This window comes from Myxocyprinus asiaticus, chromosome 49, assembly GCF_019703515.2.
Source record: "Myxocyprinus asiaticus isolate MX2 ecotype Aquarium Trade chromosome 49, UBuf_Myxa_2, whole genome shotgun sequence".
NCBI classification, from domain to species: domain Eukaryota; kingdom Metazoa; phylum Chordata; class Actinopteri; order Cypriniformes; family Catostomidae; genus Myxocyprinus; species Myxocyprinus asiaticus.
In genome coordinates this window covers 24765275-24781069 of record NC_059392.1, presented here as the reverse complement: position 1 = coordinate 24781069, position 15795 = coordinate 24765275, and the positions used below count along the sequence as shown (strand labels likewise).

The following is a 15795-nucleotide window of genomic DNA, read 5'->3' as shown; positions in this document are numbered from 1 at the left end:
AGTAGGCTATACCCAGTGACTACATTTGCCAAAAGTTACAGTATTGAACTAGAATACATTGCATGAAACGGAAGTACCGTCAAATGGTATGTTTTTACACTTTTACAATTGAATTAAAAGTGCAAAATGACTGATGATGTTCATTCTCAGCAGTCAAAAAAAAAAAAAAAAAAAAAGTGAAGAATGTGACATTAAAAATCCAGACTTATAATTCTGGTCCATTCATCACATTAGAAATGGAAGGGAAAGTCAAGCGCATTGCATTGATGGTTTCTGTGCACTGTGATCTGATTGAATAATGAACCTTTTTGGAAAACGTAGCAGGTCATCATGGTTTTCCATGCAAACAGAAAATTTGCATCCTGCTGAAATGATGCAAGAAGTATGGTAGTTTGCTACTCCAAATATAGCCTGAATTTTATTAAAACAAATCATGCTGTATTTTCATTTAAGGAACACAACATCCAAAGTAAAATGCAACTTAAACAGAGATCCAATATATAATAGCATGATACTAATAGAAGCAAAACTCACCAGAATATTCAGTTTACACATTTGACATTTAAGAGCAGATAAGGCAATAGGGCAAACACTCCTTCTGTACTAAGAACTCTGAAGAAAACAAGGGACAACTGGGAATAATCTCTCTAGACATGAAACACACTAGTGACAGAAATCACAAAAGACACAACCCCAAAATAAAAGTATTCCACAAGCAAGAAAGACTCCTGAAAGTGTTAAAGTGACAGCCTTTAACCTTAACAATTGATAATCAGTTATGATTTATGAGTTTTATGTTTACATTCATGTTTACATCTTTGATAGTGCAGTAAATACAGGGATGTACAGAGGCTTGTGAGCCCAACAAATGAGCCGTTCATGGACAGAGGGACAAAAAGTTTGTTACGTGGATAAATATTGCAGAGCTTGATCAATTGTCTTATTAGTCTTCCATCTAACCAGCAATAATAATGTGGACATAACAATGTTCTTGTTTATATGATGGGAATGTTCATACAGCCTTGACAATGCATTCCTAAACAGGTTCTGTAAGTCACAGTCATTTGGCTAGATGTTACTAGAAACATATCTTATTATGTCAGTGATATAAATATCACTCGTTACAAAAATTATTTAAAAAGAGAGCATAGGCTTAATGCTGTAACAGCAGAATTTAAGGCAAACTTCATAAAGTGTGGAGAAACCTAACAACAAAATAAAGCTCAAGTAGAAGCCATAGTAAGAGAAATGACAAATTCTATAGAACAGCGGTGCCCACCAGTAGATCGCAGTCATTATTCTCATCAGTCAATCGCAAGATCTACACTTTTTAATAGTTTTTTTTCTCCCTGAGATCAACTTAGGATGTTAGTGAATGTTGTTTTGTAGCAAAACAGTTGAATTTTAGTTTTAGATACTTTGAAATGAACGGACCATTTTTTGCAGCTCTGCCTAAAGAAATTTTTGAACAGCATATACTAGCATTTTCTCAAGATAGACAGGAATGTGGCAGGCTTTTCCTGAAATCTTGCCATCTCTCTTAAGCCCCACTCAAAAGCAGTGCTTTTATCGCTTGATGTCGCTAGTGGGTGTTCCTACCGCAGATGGCTCTTACAATATTGGTGGACTGCAAAGATGAGATATATTGCTGGTAAAACTAAAATATCCTTCTAATTTCACTAGAATTAAGTTTACTTGCTGCTAAAAATTAACATTCTTCAGGGGAAAGAGATTTTATATAACTGCAGCAGTGTTTAATTCATTATATCAAGAACAAGATCAATCTAACAATGTACGACTCAAACTCAGTCATACTGCTGAACATTTCTGATGTGGTTTTCTATGCTTCATATGTTTTATGTGGCTACAGACAAAACAAAACAAAATGGGAGGAATGTGGATTGTCATTTGCAGTAAATGCAACTTTTCACTACTTTTCTCAAGCACACATCTTGTCACCAACAGTCGTTGTCACTAGTGTCGCCGGAAGTCGTTTTACCCTTAAGGGGCAGTCACACTACACCTAATTCACTCCCATACAAACGCACATGAACACGGGAGACCGGAAATGCAAGCTCATGCTAAGAAATTTTGTACAATGCTGCGTACCAAAGTTCAAGCTTGGTGAACTTTGAACTGCAAATCTGGTTGACGAGAGGACACGTGACCAACAGAAGATCGAAACATCACACACTGACCTCTTGGCTCAATAAAAGGGTTCATATTTCAAAGCTTTGTGTTTTTACTGTTGCTGGAATGTGAGTAGACATTATATTTTAACAGTTTTAACATAATATTATTTGCAGTTTTTTAACTGATATTTACTAAAACCAGAAGCCCTCCCGCATGACATCATATCCTGGTCTGTTACATTGTCTGAAAAAAATGAGCATGCTCGAAGCCTAACGTCATCGGCCCATTGAAAAGTCTCTGTCGCTGCAAATCTCTGGCAGTTTGAACACACGAGAGGCGGTCCAGCACAAGCACACTGATGCCCGCAGAAACTGCTTCAGCTCAACGCAAGAGAATAAAAACATGCATCTCTAAATGACGCTGTTACTCTAAATAAATGTTATTCCATGTTGTATGCCATTGATCGATAGTTAATAAAACTAACTAAATAAAATGACATGTATTTCTCCAGTAAATAGTTTATCACAAATAGAACTAAATAAATGTGATTGGTGGGTAGAAATTCTCTATAGCAGATTTCACATAGAGTATATAGGGAAAAGACAAAATATTTCTATCTTGCATGGGGCGTGCAGTAAGCTATGGGGGGAAAAACTGTTGACTGTATGTTTCTTCTTTATATAAAATAATAATAATATAAAATCATGATATTCCTGTTATACTGTTATTTCCATGGCCTGTTTTCACATATAAATCGTAGACTGCGTTGAGCTACTTAATGAAAAAATAGATTGCATAAAAAAAGAAAAAAAAAAAAGAATGGGGACCGCCGCTATTGAATATGTCATTACTCATTACTTAATATAAATAAAAAGCACAAAATAATAATAATAATAATAATAATATTGCAATCTCTGGTCTTGTTTTTGTTCCTTGATTTCTTTGGCCAGTTATTGGTCTCTCTGTAAAAAAAAATAAAAAATTATTATAATATTTATAATAAAAATTGAGAATCAAAAACATTTGAAATTATGAATGCTCTGTGGTAAAGACAACAGCACCCTTTAATAATTTCTGTACAGCATCATGCATGGCATAAATACTGAATTTGGTCAACATTTGCCACATTCACATTTTAAATCATACAACTTCAAAATCAAGAACTTCGAGTTAATCAGTTCTTACACACCTTTAATTGTGAGATTTACATTCACATGATGGTCTGCGGGAGTTATGAAGCAAGTGTACAGGCCGGCATCAGCAAGTTCAAGTTCTTTGATCTTTATGGAGTAGTTTCCGTTTACATACTCATCAGGGAAAGATTCAGCTCTAATGTTGTGCTTTACATCTTTTGAATTACTGCCAGGTCTAAACTCATAAACAGGCTTTTTGTCATTGTATCTCCAATGCACTGTGTGAACTTCACTTTTATCTCCAGTGTAAGAACATGGCAAGACAGCACAGTCTCCAGTGAACTGTTGAACTGTGACCATGTCACCTAGAGTCACTGAAAATCAAGAGAACTTTACAATAAGGAAACACACAGTTTGGCATTTCTGCATGAATTTGCCATTATTTAAATAAATGTGGTTTGTTTGTTAGTTTCTTACCTTTAGGAATTAAAAATGCCAACACATAGACCAGGCAATAACTGTAGAAAGAGAAAGACACAATTTATTATTAACTTTAGCAACAAGACAGGTACATAAGGTAGTGAAATAACCAAGATAACCCTTTTTTTGTCCTCATATATGGCCATGATTGAGAAATATCTGACTCAAAGTGTATATTCTCAGTAATGCAAAATGTTCTTGTGTATCTTTGGCCGTAGTATAAGAGTTATGATAACTGTGATATGTTTAACCATAAGCAACAGGCCCGGCTCCAGCTCTAAGATTTAAGCTGGGCCATAGAACCCTCTGGGTGGGCCAAACAGTTGGAGGGGTGGACGGGGGATTGGTTGCCAAGGTGGGCCAAGCTCATGATTGCAGATCCTCCTTTGGAACCGGGTCTGATAAACAATATGAATGTTACAGTTTGATGAGTTCAAGTGCTAGTTGTAGTGTTAGTTTTCGTTAATAAAAAGAAGATTTGCCTAGAATAGATCAGTAGTTTTCAATTCTTGTCCTGAAGTAGTAGAAGTTAACACGCTTTGGGGGGAATACAATTTGTAATACTAAAACATCATGTACATAAAATACGGTCAGCGCACGTTACCAAACTGAAACCAACGCAACACGTCTGTTATTCTGTGCACAAGATGAAACTTGTGGAGCGAGCGCAGAAACGCCTCACATGTGCTCACTCAACAGAGCTGTGCACAAGCATCGTGTGCAAACTGTTTGATTAAATCACATCATAGCCCTTTGTGGTTTAATTTTCACACAAGGTCATATCTTGATTTCGAATTTATTTTGATGGATTGTTCAGCCATACACAATGAAATAGAAAGACAAGTTGTTTTTGCGTAATTTTATCTCATCACATTCAATTCAGACTGCAAGCTCACAACTTGACTTTCTTCTTTTGCTGTGGCGCTAGAAATTCAGCAGCGACGGAGCATTTTTTTTTTTCTATCTCTCTCTGAGATAGGGAAAAATGCAAGCATGTGGAAAGTCTGTCTTCTCACCCAGGAGAGCAGAATGGAGTGGAAGAGGAATAAACTCTGAAATAATAATGATATGGTGTAGTGTTTAGTAAGCCGCTACAGAGACTGAACCAGTATATTTTTCCTGCTTATGCTGGAGAATTTTAGTATATGGTAACATATTGTGTTTGTATTTGAATTGTCACACACCTTCAGCAAATATTCCCAAGCATAACTCATTGTATAAACCAATTCAAAGAGTTTAATTATCAGTCTTATTAATGAAGGCCTTTTAGTCATTCATCTCTGAAGGCAGTAACTGAATGATTTAAGAATAGGGCTTATCCTCCATTATTGTCCTGTCATGTGAGGAGGAATTGGATGTACACTACAGGAGTTGGTCTGCAGATGGGTTATTGTGGTTTTGAAAATATCACTAGTTTTTATTGTATTTTCACTCAGTTCAGTGTAAGTTTTAATTCAGAAATAGTTTTGTTTGTGTTGTTTATTTAGTTTCTGTATCATTTTAATAAAGCACCGCAAAATGTTTCATTTGCCACACTCAACACTTCATCAGAAAATGCGACAAGTGAATGTGATTGGTTGTTTTACATGGCAATCAGATGACCACTCTTTGTCTAATCTAGAGTAATTAGAATTTGAAAGTGAATTTGGAGCGCTGTAAATATACTGTATCAGCACACATTACTAAACCGAAACCAATGCAACACATCTGTTATTCTGTGCACAAGATTAAATTTGTGGAGCGGCACAGAACCGCCTCGTGTGCTCACTCAGGACAGCTCTGCGTGCGATACAAATAGATGCGTAAAGCGCGTACCGGACACAGCAACGATAGGGCTGGGTCTGCCTCCTCCTGGGGCAGTGCTCGCAGGCTCACCACCTGATCCCTAAAAGGGGTCGTGGGAACCTTGGGCACACAAGTTGGGGTCTCAGAATCACGTGAGAGTAGCCCGGGCCGAACTCCAGGCACGTTTCGCTGACAGAGAACGCTTGCAGGTCTCCTACCCTCTTGATGGAAGTGAGCGCAGTCAGGAGGGCAGTCTTCAATGAGAGTGCCTTAAGCTCAGCTGACTGAAAAGGCTCAAAGGGGGCTTGCTGGAGACCCTGAACAACTACAGAGAGGTCCCATGAGGGGACGAGGCACGGTCTGGGGGGATTCAGCCTCCTGGCGCCTCTCAGGAACCTGATGATCAGGTCGTGCTTACCGTCGACTGCGTCGTGGTGTGCTGCTATGGCGGCAATGTACACCTTCAAGGTGGAAGGGGACAGCCTCCCTTCCAACCTCTCCTGCAGGAAGGAAAGCACTGATCCGACTGTGCATCTCTGGGGGTCTTCCCATCGGGAAGAACACCACTTAGTGAACAGATGCCACTTCAAGGCATACAGACGCCTCGTAGAGGGAGCCCTAGCCTGAGTGATCGTGTCTACCACCGCGAGTGGTAGGCCACTTAGGTCTTCCGCGTCCCGTCCAGGGGCCAGACATGGAGATTCCAGAGGTCTGGTCGCGGGTGCCAGATGGTGCCCCGTCCCTGAGAAAGAACGTCCTTCCTCAGGGGAATTCGCCAGGGGGGGCTGTCGCGAGGAGCGTGAGGTCCGAGAACCATGTCTGGGTGGGCCAGTAGGGTGCTATCAGGACGACCTGCTCCTCGTCCTCCCTGACCTTGCACAGGGTCTGTGCAAGTAGGCTCACTGGGGGAAACGCATATTTGCGCAGGCCAGGGGGCCAGCTGTGTGCCAGCACATCTATGCCGAGGGGGGCCTTGGTCAGGACGTACCAGAGCAGTGGGAGGATTCTTGGGAGGCGAACAGGTGCACTTGTGCCTGTCCGAATCGACTCCAAATTAGCTAGACCACCTGAGGGTGGAGTTTCCACTCTCCCCTTAGGGTAGCCTGCCATGACAGTGCATCCGCTGTAGTGTTGAGGTTGCCCAGGATGTGAATCACTCACAGCGACTTGAAGTGCTGCTGACTCCAGAGGAGGAGATGGCGGGCGAGTTGTGACATACAACGAGAGCGTAGACCGCCTTGGCGGTTGACATATGCTACCACTGCCGTGTTGTCTGTCCGAACTAACACGTGCTTGCCCTGGATCAACGGCCGAAACCTCCGCAGGGCGAGCAAAATTGCCAACAACTCGAGGCAGTTGATGTGCCAGTGCAGTTGCGGGCCCGGCCACAAGCCGGCGGCTGTGTGCCCATTGCAAACAGCGCCCCAGCCCATTTTGGAGGCATCCGTCGTGACCACGACACGCCTGGAGACCAGTTCTAGGGGAACACCTGCCCGTAGAAACGAGAGGTCGTTCCAAGGGCTGAAAAGATGGTGACAGACCGGCGTGATGACCACGCGATGTGTCCCGCGCCGCCATGCCCATCTCGGGACTCGACTCTGAAGCGGTCTCATATGTATCAACCTGAGCGGGGTGGACACCGCTGAGGATGCCATATGCCCCAGGAGCCTCTGAAACAGTTTCAGTGGAACTGTTGTTTTCTGTTTGAAAGCCTTCAAACAGGCCAGCACCGACTGGGCGCGCTCGTTCGTGAGGCGTGCTGTCAAAGAGACTGAGTCCAACTCCAAACTGAGGAAAGAGATGCTCTGAACTGGGAGGACCTTGCTCTTTTTCCAGTTGACCCGAAGCCCTAGTCGGCTGAGGTGTGAGAGCACCAAGTCCCTGTGTGCACACAACATGTCCCGAAAGTGAGCTAGGATTAGCCAGTCGTCGAGATAGTTGAGAATGCGAATGCCCACTTCCCTTAACAGGGCAAGGGCTGCCTCTGCGATCTTCGTGAAGATGCGAGGAAACAAGGACAGGCCGAAAGGGAGGACCTTGTACTGATACTCCTAACCCTTGAATGCAAACCGCAGGAAGGGTCTGTGTCAAGGTAGAATCGAGACGTGCATGTACACGTCCTTCAGGTCTACCGCCGCGAACCAATCTTGATGCCGGACGCTCACCAGAATGCATTTTTGCGTCAGCATCTTGAACAGGAGTCTGTGTAAAGCCCGGTTCAGTACTTGCAGGTTCAAGGTTGGACGCAACCCACCGCCTTTTTTCAGTATGATGAAGTAGGGGCTGTAAAACCCCTTCTTCATCTCGGCCAGAGGGACAGGCTCTATCGCACCCTTCCATAGGAGATTGGCGATCTCCGTGCGCAAGGTAGCAGCATTTTCGTCTTTCACCAAGGTGAAGTGGATACCGCTGAACCTGGGCGGACGCCTGGCAAACTGAATCCGGACCAGCCATTGTGACGGATTGGAAAGCGCAAGCCACGCATCCAAACTCCGCGCGAGAGGGACCAAAGGAACAGTCTCGTCGGACGTACCGGTGGGTGGGGCCTCGTGGCGGGGCAGAGCTCGAGGTGCCACACCATGTCGTGGCCGTGCTGAGCTCAGGGACATCGAAGTACTTACCTGGCTCCTTGTGACCACCCCCGGAACAGCCTGGGATGGGGAGGAAGAGGCCTGTCCTCGTGACCCGTGGAGACTGTCAAACAAACCTGCCAAATAGGGTAGTGGACGGTGGTCGTGATGTCGGCTGTGCACACTGGTTACGTGACCCAGGGAAAAAAGAAACCGCTCTTGCTGAACTCGTGGGTAATGCAACCACTTGGGCATGCAGCGCAATTAAATGCATAGGTAACAAAAAGATTCTCCTCCCAGCCCTCGACCGGGGGATGGAGTGGTCTGCTTACCAGCTCCAGAGCAGCAGGTTTCGTCGTCCCTTGGTCGCCCGTCTCAGGGGCGCTTTGAAGCCTTTCACAGGTTCTTGGCAGCTGTGAGACGGGTGGCATCTGCTTCCTGCGGTGGGCTCCTAGCCGGGGCCGGGCCAAAGGGGCGGGCTGTGGTGGAGCCGGTACAGTCACCACAGGGGGACGCCCTTGGTGACGAGCAGACAGGGTGCGGGATCTTGAGCCGCGCCAGGCAGGATATGCCGTACAGCCTCCGTCTGCTGCTCCACCATCAAGAACTGCTGGGAAAAGTCCTTGACGGTGTCGCCGAATAGGCCAACCTGGGAGATGGGGGCAGCAAGGAACATTGTCCTGTAGGCCTCACCCATCTTGACCAGGTTGAGTCAAAGGTGGCGCTCCTGGACCACTAATGTGGACATCGTCCGCCAGAGAAACCACGCCATGACCTTCGTCGCTCGGAGAGCGAGGTCGGTCGCCGAGCGCAGTTCCTGCATCATACCCGTAGGTAAAAGGACTGAGGCGGGGAGCCTCTGGGGTGGCTTGCTTTCTTACGAAGGCAAGCCGCAACCGCATCATTGCCATGGACATGGACATGTCCTCGCAATGAGTACATGACCCATCCAAGAACGCTGTCTCCATGTGAGCAGTGCCCAGACACGAAAGACAGTGATCGTGACCGTCAGAAAGCGAGAGATAACGAGCGCAACCAGGAATAACACACAAAGGAAAGGCATCTTTAAAAAGACGTTCCTTGTGTGCCGCTCTTTTAGAGAAATATACTCTTTTAGAGAATATACTTATTCTCTGCGGAAGCATCCAAATCAAATCAAATCACTTTATTGTCACACAGCCATATACACAAGTGCAATGGTGTGTGAAATTCTTGGGTGCAGTTCCGATCAACATAGCAGTCGTGACAGTGATGAGACATACACCAATTTACAATAACATCAAATTAACATCAACAGTATACAAATAATAACATACACTGTACAGTATACAATACGCACTATATAGACACACATTATTCAATAAAAATAAAAAATAAAAATATATAAAAAAGTATATATATATAGCATGTACAGTATTGTACTGTATTGACATTCAGGCTGTCGGTTGATAGTCAGTTGTTGTTAAGAGAGAACATAATATAATAATAATAATAATATAATTTATGACAGTCCGGTGTGAGATATAAGAGTAAGGGTAATAAAGTGCAGTGCTGATGTATTTTGATCGTGGGAGATCAAGAGTTCAGAAGTCTGATTGCTTGGGGGAAGAAGCTATCATGGAGTCAGCTGGTGCGGGTCCTGATGCTGCGATACTGCCTACCTGATGGTAGCAGTGAGAACAGCCCATGGCTCGGGTAGCTGGAGTCTCTGATGATCCTCTGTGTTTTTTTTCACACACCACCTTGTATATATTTCCTGGAGGGAGGGAAGCTCACCTCCGATGATGTGTCTGGCAGTTCGCACCACCCTTTGCAGTGCTTTGCGGTTGTGGGCGGTGCTATTGCCGTACCAGCCAGTCAGAATGCTCTCCACAGTGCAGGTGTAGAACCGTGTGAGGATGTGGCGGTTCATTCCAAACTTTCTCAGCCGTCTCAGGAAGAAGAGGCGCTGATGAGCCTTCTTCACAACGACTTCAGTGTGGATGGACCATGTGAGTTCCTCAGTGATGTGGACACCCAGGAACTTGAAGCTGCTAACTCTCTCCACTGGTGCTCCATTGATGGTGATGGGACTGTGTTCTCTGTCTTTTCTCCTGAAGTCCACCACAAGCTCCTTTGTCTTACTTACGTTGAGGGAGAGGTTGTGCTCCTGACACCAGTGTGTCAGAGTGTGCACCTCCTCTCTGTAGGCTGTTTCATCATTGTCGGTGATCAGACCTACCACCGTCGTGTCATCAGCAAACTTAATGATGGCATTGGAGCTGTGTGTTGCCACACAGTCATGTGTGTACAAGGAATACAGTAGTGGGCTGAGAACACAGCCCTGCGGGGCTCCAGTGTTGAGGGTCAGTGATGAGGAGATGTTGCTGCCTATTCTAACCACCTGGCGTCTGCTTGACAGGAAGTCCAGGATCCAGCTGCACAGCGAGCTGTTTAAGCCCAGAGCCCGGAGTTTCTCATCTAACTTGGAGGGCACTATGGTGTTGAATGCTGAGCTGTAGTCTACAAATAACATTCTCACATAAGTGTTCCTTTTTTCCAGGTGGGAGAGAGCAGTGTGTATTGTAGATGCAATGGCATCATCAGTGGAGCGGTTGTTGCGGTAAGCAAACTGCAGCGGGTCAAGAGAGAGTGGCAATACAGAGCAGATGTAATCTCTGATTAGTCTCTCAAAACATTTGCTGATGATGGGGGTCAGAGCAACAGGACGCCAGTCATTTAAACAAGTTATTTTTGATTGTTTTGGAACAGGCACAATGGTGGATGTTTTAAAGCATGTGGGGACCAGAGACAAAGAGAGGGAAAGGTTGAAAATGTCCGTAAAAACACCAGCCAGCTGGTTTGCGCACGCACTGATGACGCGGCCCAGAATGCCGTCTGGGCCCGCGGCTTTGCGGATATTCACCCGTCGGAAGGATCGGGTTACATCCGCTACAGAAACGGAGAGTGAACTAACCTCTGTAGCTTCAGTCGCGAGAGCTCTCTCCGCGAGGGCGGTGTTATTTCCCTCGAAACGAGCATAAAAAGTATTTAGCTCATCCGGTAGAGAGGCAGCGGTGTTCATGGCGGAGTTTTTATTCCCTTTAAAGTCCGTGATGATGTTAATTCCCTGCCACATGCTTCTAGAGTTGGTGGTGTTAAACTGTCCTTCAATCTTACTCCTGTACTGGCGTTTTGCGGTTCTGATAGTTTTTCGGAGGGCATAACTGGCTTGTTTATGCTCCTCCGCGTTCCCGGAATTAAAAGCGGAGGTCCATTAAGTGCCGCGCGAACATCGCTATTGATCCAGGCTTTCTGATTTGGATAGATCCGTACTGTTCTAGTCGGAACGACGTCCTCTACGCACGTTCTGATGAAACACATTACGCTATCAGCGTAAAGCTCGATGTCGTCATCAGAGGCGGACCGGAATATCTCCCAGTCCGTGTGATCAAAACAGTCTTGTAGCGTAGAATCTGATTGGTCCGACCAGCACTGGATCGTTCTGAGGGTGGGTGCTTCCTGTTTCAATTTCTGCCTGTAAGCGGGCAGAAGCAGAATGGAAGAGTGGTCCGATTTTCCAAATGGTGGGCGGGGGAGGGATTTGTAGCCATCCCGGAACGGAGAGTAGCAATGGTCCAAAACCCGGTCCCCTCGTGTGTTGAAACTAATGTGCTGGTGATATTTTGGTGCGACTGATTTTAAACTGGCTTTATTAAAGTCCCCGGTCACAATGAACGCGGCCTCAGGGTGCGCGGTTTCCTGCTCACTTATTCTCCCATACAGTTCCTTGATTGCCCACTCTGTGTCGGCTTGTGGGGGAATGTACACAGCAGTGATAATGACAGAATGGTCGACACAGAAGCATAAGAAATTCCAGATCAGGAGAGCAGAAAGACTTGATAGAATGTACGTTCCTCTGATCACACCAGGATTTGTTGATCATAAAACATACACCACCTCCTCTGCTTTTACCTGAGAGGTCTTTCGCTCTGTCCGCTCGGTGCACAGAGAACCCCGCGGGTTCAATGGCTGAGTCTGGAATCTCCACAGACATCCAAGTTTCTGTTAGGCAGATAATGCAGCAGTCCCTTGTATCTCGTTGGAAAGAGATCTGCGCTTTCAGCTCGCAGAGCTTGTTATCCAGAGACTGAACATTTGCCAGTAGAACAGTGGGTAGCGGGGGTCGATTTGCGCGGCGTCTTACTTAGAACGCCGGCTCTGTTTCCCCTTCGTGCTGCCCAGACAAAGGGCTCCGCTGGTGTGTTTATAAACAGTGGGTCGGCATTGAGGAATGTGAAGTCCGGTTTACGGTGTGAGATTGCTGAACCAATGTCCAAAAGTGTTTGTCTGTCATGGACAATAAGGCAGACAACATCCAAGACAAAAAACATAAGAATTGTGAACAAAACAAACAAAACATTACTATGTTGTGTCGGAGCACGCAACGCAGCAGCCATACTTGGCGCTATCTTGAGTATTTGAGTATCCAGGGGCATTCTCTGTAGTGCACCAGTGAAGAGGAGGGAGAAGCCGCTGAAATGCACCGTCAGATCCAGCAGAGGTGAATGAACAGTCGTGGGAATTCAGCTCAGTGAGCATGATCGTTCGGCTCCGAAGAGAAAATCTGAATGAGTGGTTGCATACCAGCTCCTTTTATACCCGTATGTCCAGGGGAGTGGCATGCAAATACCACTCGCCAATTTTCATTGGCCTTTTATCAAAGACCAGAGGTGTCTCGGGCTCCCAAGAGTGACCCCTAGTGTCACTACATCGACACAACGTCGAGTGAGTGACAGACAGGGAAGGTCAATTATTCACAGAGCTAAGCTAGCACACATATATCTCTGAGATGTCTGTTTAATAATGTTTTATCTGGAAAGCATCAAAATCTAATTAACATCTAAACATCTTAAAAAGATCAGATTTACAAACATTCTAAATCATAAACATCTCAAAGACTTCTTCTGAATGTCTTATTGACATCCGAGACATACTTATTGACATGCGTCTTATAGACATATTGCAGATGGCAGATTTTGTGCCAAAATCTGACTCCCTGCCAGATTCTTACTCCCCTCTAACTGATTGGTCCTTATCCTTAAAGCTCAACCCTTTCCCTAACAATAGTAGGGAGTCACTGGTATCTATCTCTAAAGCACAACCACCCTTAAATATAAGGATACTAGGGAGTGAAAAATCGGCACGATACCGGCTTATCCAATGTGCGCACATACTGCGTACATGCCACTTGATGTCAAAAGCAGAAAATAGCGATTATTTTAAATGCCATGTAAATATGTTTTTCTTGCTTTGTCAAATTTTTTAAATAAGCTTTTGGGATTTTGGGGAGTTATCTGCATATATTGGTGTGAATGTAAATGGGCTTGTTGCTATGTCAGGCTGGTTGGGATGCTTAAACAGAGCAATGTTTTTAAACACCACATTGCTAACACTTTCCGGGAAATCAACATACGATTGGCTTATTTGTCTCTTCATATTAAATGGTGACAGGACAAAGTACTTCAACAAAAAATGTACACACTTCACTTCTAAAAACTGAGGCAAATGTCACTGTAATTAATTCCATTTTGTATTAAGCAAGTCCCGTGAACAACTGCTTGTTTCGATTCGCTTTGCTGTGTAGTATGTGCACTACTACAAGACAACAGATTATGAGAATATCTTTGTGTAGGCCTCATGTAAGAGGTTTACAATTTTACTACAGTATATTTGTCATGTGATCGTTCAGAAGTGCCCCGGCCCTTTATTTCACGAATCTTCTGGTTTGGCTCTCTGAACCATAATAATAATTATAGCAGGAAAATACCATGAATACATCATTTTGATATAGGCATTATTCACAGTTTTTCCTGCTTCCCACATAAGTAAAAAAAAAAAAGAGAAAAACATCCATTTTCAAAAGTGAACCAATCTGCCAAAAATTTGACATGTCCGTCGACAGCATTTAACTTACCTGATAATCATGGTGAATTAATATTCTGAATATGAAAATGTGGCTAAAATTCACGTTAATAAGCTTTGTTTTGAAAAGGTGGCATTCCACCAAAAGTCTTCCGCCTCGTCGTCCTACACTTTCGTCATACGAACTTACCGTACTGGTACTAGTAAAATCCCCTCATATGGACAAACTTAAAGTTCCAAGTTAATAACTCGTTATTTTCTGTAAGCTCTGGCGTGATCGTCGTGTCCTCATTAAAAATAAATAAATAAATAAATAAATAAAGAACATAACGAAAAGAAAGAAAGAATCAATATGACAATGGCCTCAAAAGTTAAGGGTAGTCAGGTCAGAGCCCGTCTGAAAGGGGAGCCTATAAGGTTAGCATAGTATTGCATGGCAGTTCACTTGCGAGGAGACAAGAGGCCGTTCTTTCTATAGAGGAGATGCTTCCCGACGCTGAATAAACTGCTTTTGCAAGGAAACAGCCATCACTTAATTAATTGACCGCCTGTCCGTCAATCTTCAACAAAAAAATCCTCTCGGAATGAGCTATGCGTGGAGTTTACTACATTAAAACGGCTGTTTTATAAGGGAAGTCGCGGACGATTTTGCGCCAGGCAGGTGTCAGTTTACGGCTCTCTTCATTGATTTGTATAGTATCCGCAAACTGTGACTTACTGTCGTAACACGCTAGTTGACGATACGCTCTCTCCTATGGTAAAAACGAGGAGATTTTATTCGGTAAAGAAGATCTCTGGTCAGAGTTACCTCGCCATAAAATTATAGCCTAGGTACGCTGCCTTGTTCTTAAAGCTACAGTATGTAATTGTTTTTTAGTTTTTTTTTTCAAGTGCAACAAAAATCCATCTTCCAAACCATGTCTTTATTTTACCCAAATACACTTTGATAAACCTATAATAATGATTCATATTTTAGAGCTGTCAGGACGGATTTCGTGGGAAATTGCAAAGCTATGTTATTTGCCCCTGTGTTCACGTCATATCCATACACAGAGAAAATAAGCTCTGGCTACTGTAGCGCGTGTGTGGGAGCAGCGTGAAGATGAAAGTTTGTTGTTCACAACGAACGAGAAAAATTAACCATGGATCATTCAAATCGGCAAACCTCCAGGGAATCACCGGTTGTAAAAACAAAGAAACCCCGAACAGAGCAGAGTCTACAAGCAAAAAGGGAAAGCGACAGAGTCCGTAATAAAACCCGAATCAACATCGGCTTGGCTTTTCCGAAGTGGCGACAACTCCGAGATCTGAAAGGATTTAAAAGGGACCCAGAGATGGCTTTTTTTTTTTTTACTCAGCAGTAAGATATTTTATTGATATGATTTATGTATAGTTGTGTAATCACACACACACACACACACACACACACGTCTGTGTGTAATCGGTACAGAACTTTTCACTTGTTAGCACACGTGTGAATTTTTCTTTATAACGGCAATAATTTATATAAATTAATCCTTTAGTTCTAGGCTTGCCATGGACATGTGAGTCTTGAAATGATGTTGACCACTGGTCGGTAACAATGACAATCTATAAATTAGTTACTACCGTGGTCTATTTAGCCAGAATATCCTACAGTTATAAAACTTTACAACGTTTGACCTTATCAGACTAGCAATCATTATGTCTAATGTTAACGAATGTTGCCTAAATTTGTGACGTCATTTATTTCAAAACATCAATGTTTCCAATAAGTCAAAACAACAGCATAAGATAAGGCACTTACCTGC

General features: G+C 43.9%; 1 protein-coding gene across 12 annotated transcripts in view; it reads left to right on the top strand.

The window, feature by feature from the left end:
* LOC127438202 (uncharacterized) overlaps positions 1-15795 on the top strand; it is an 85541-nt gene that overhangs the window by 66795 nt on the left and 2951 nt on the right. The window contains exon 1 of one of the 12 annotated variants that reach the window (XM_051693609.1): positions 15141-15365. The exons of the other annotated variants lie outside the window; for them this stretch is intronic. The gene's annotated coding sequence lies outside the window, so the exon portion shown is untranslated. Of the gene's footprint in view, positions 1-15140; positions 15366-15795 lie in introns of those variants that run through there. 12 annotated transcript variants of the gene reach the window in all.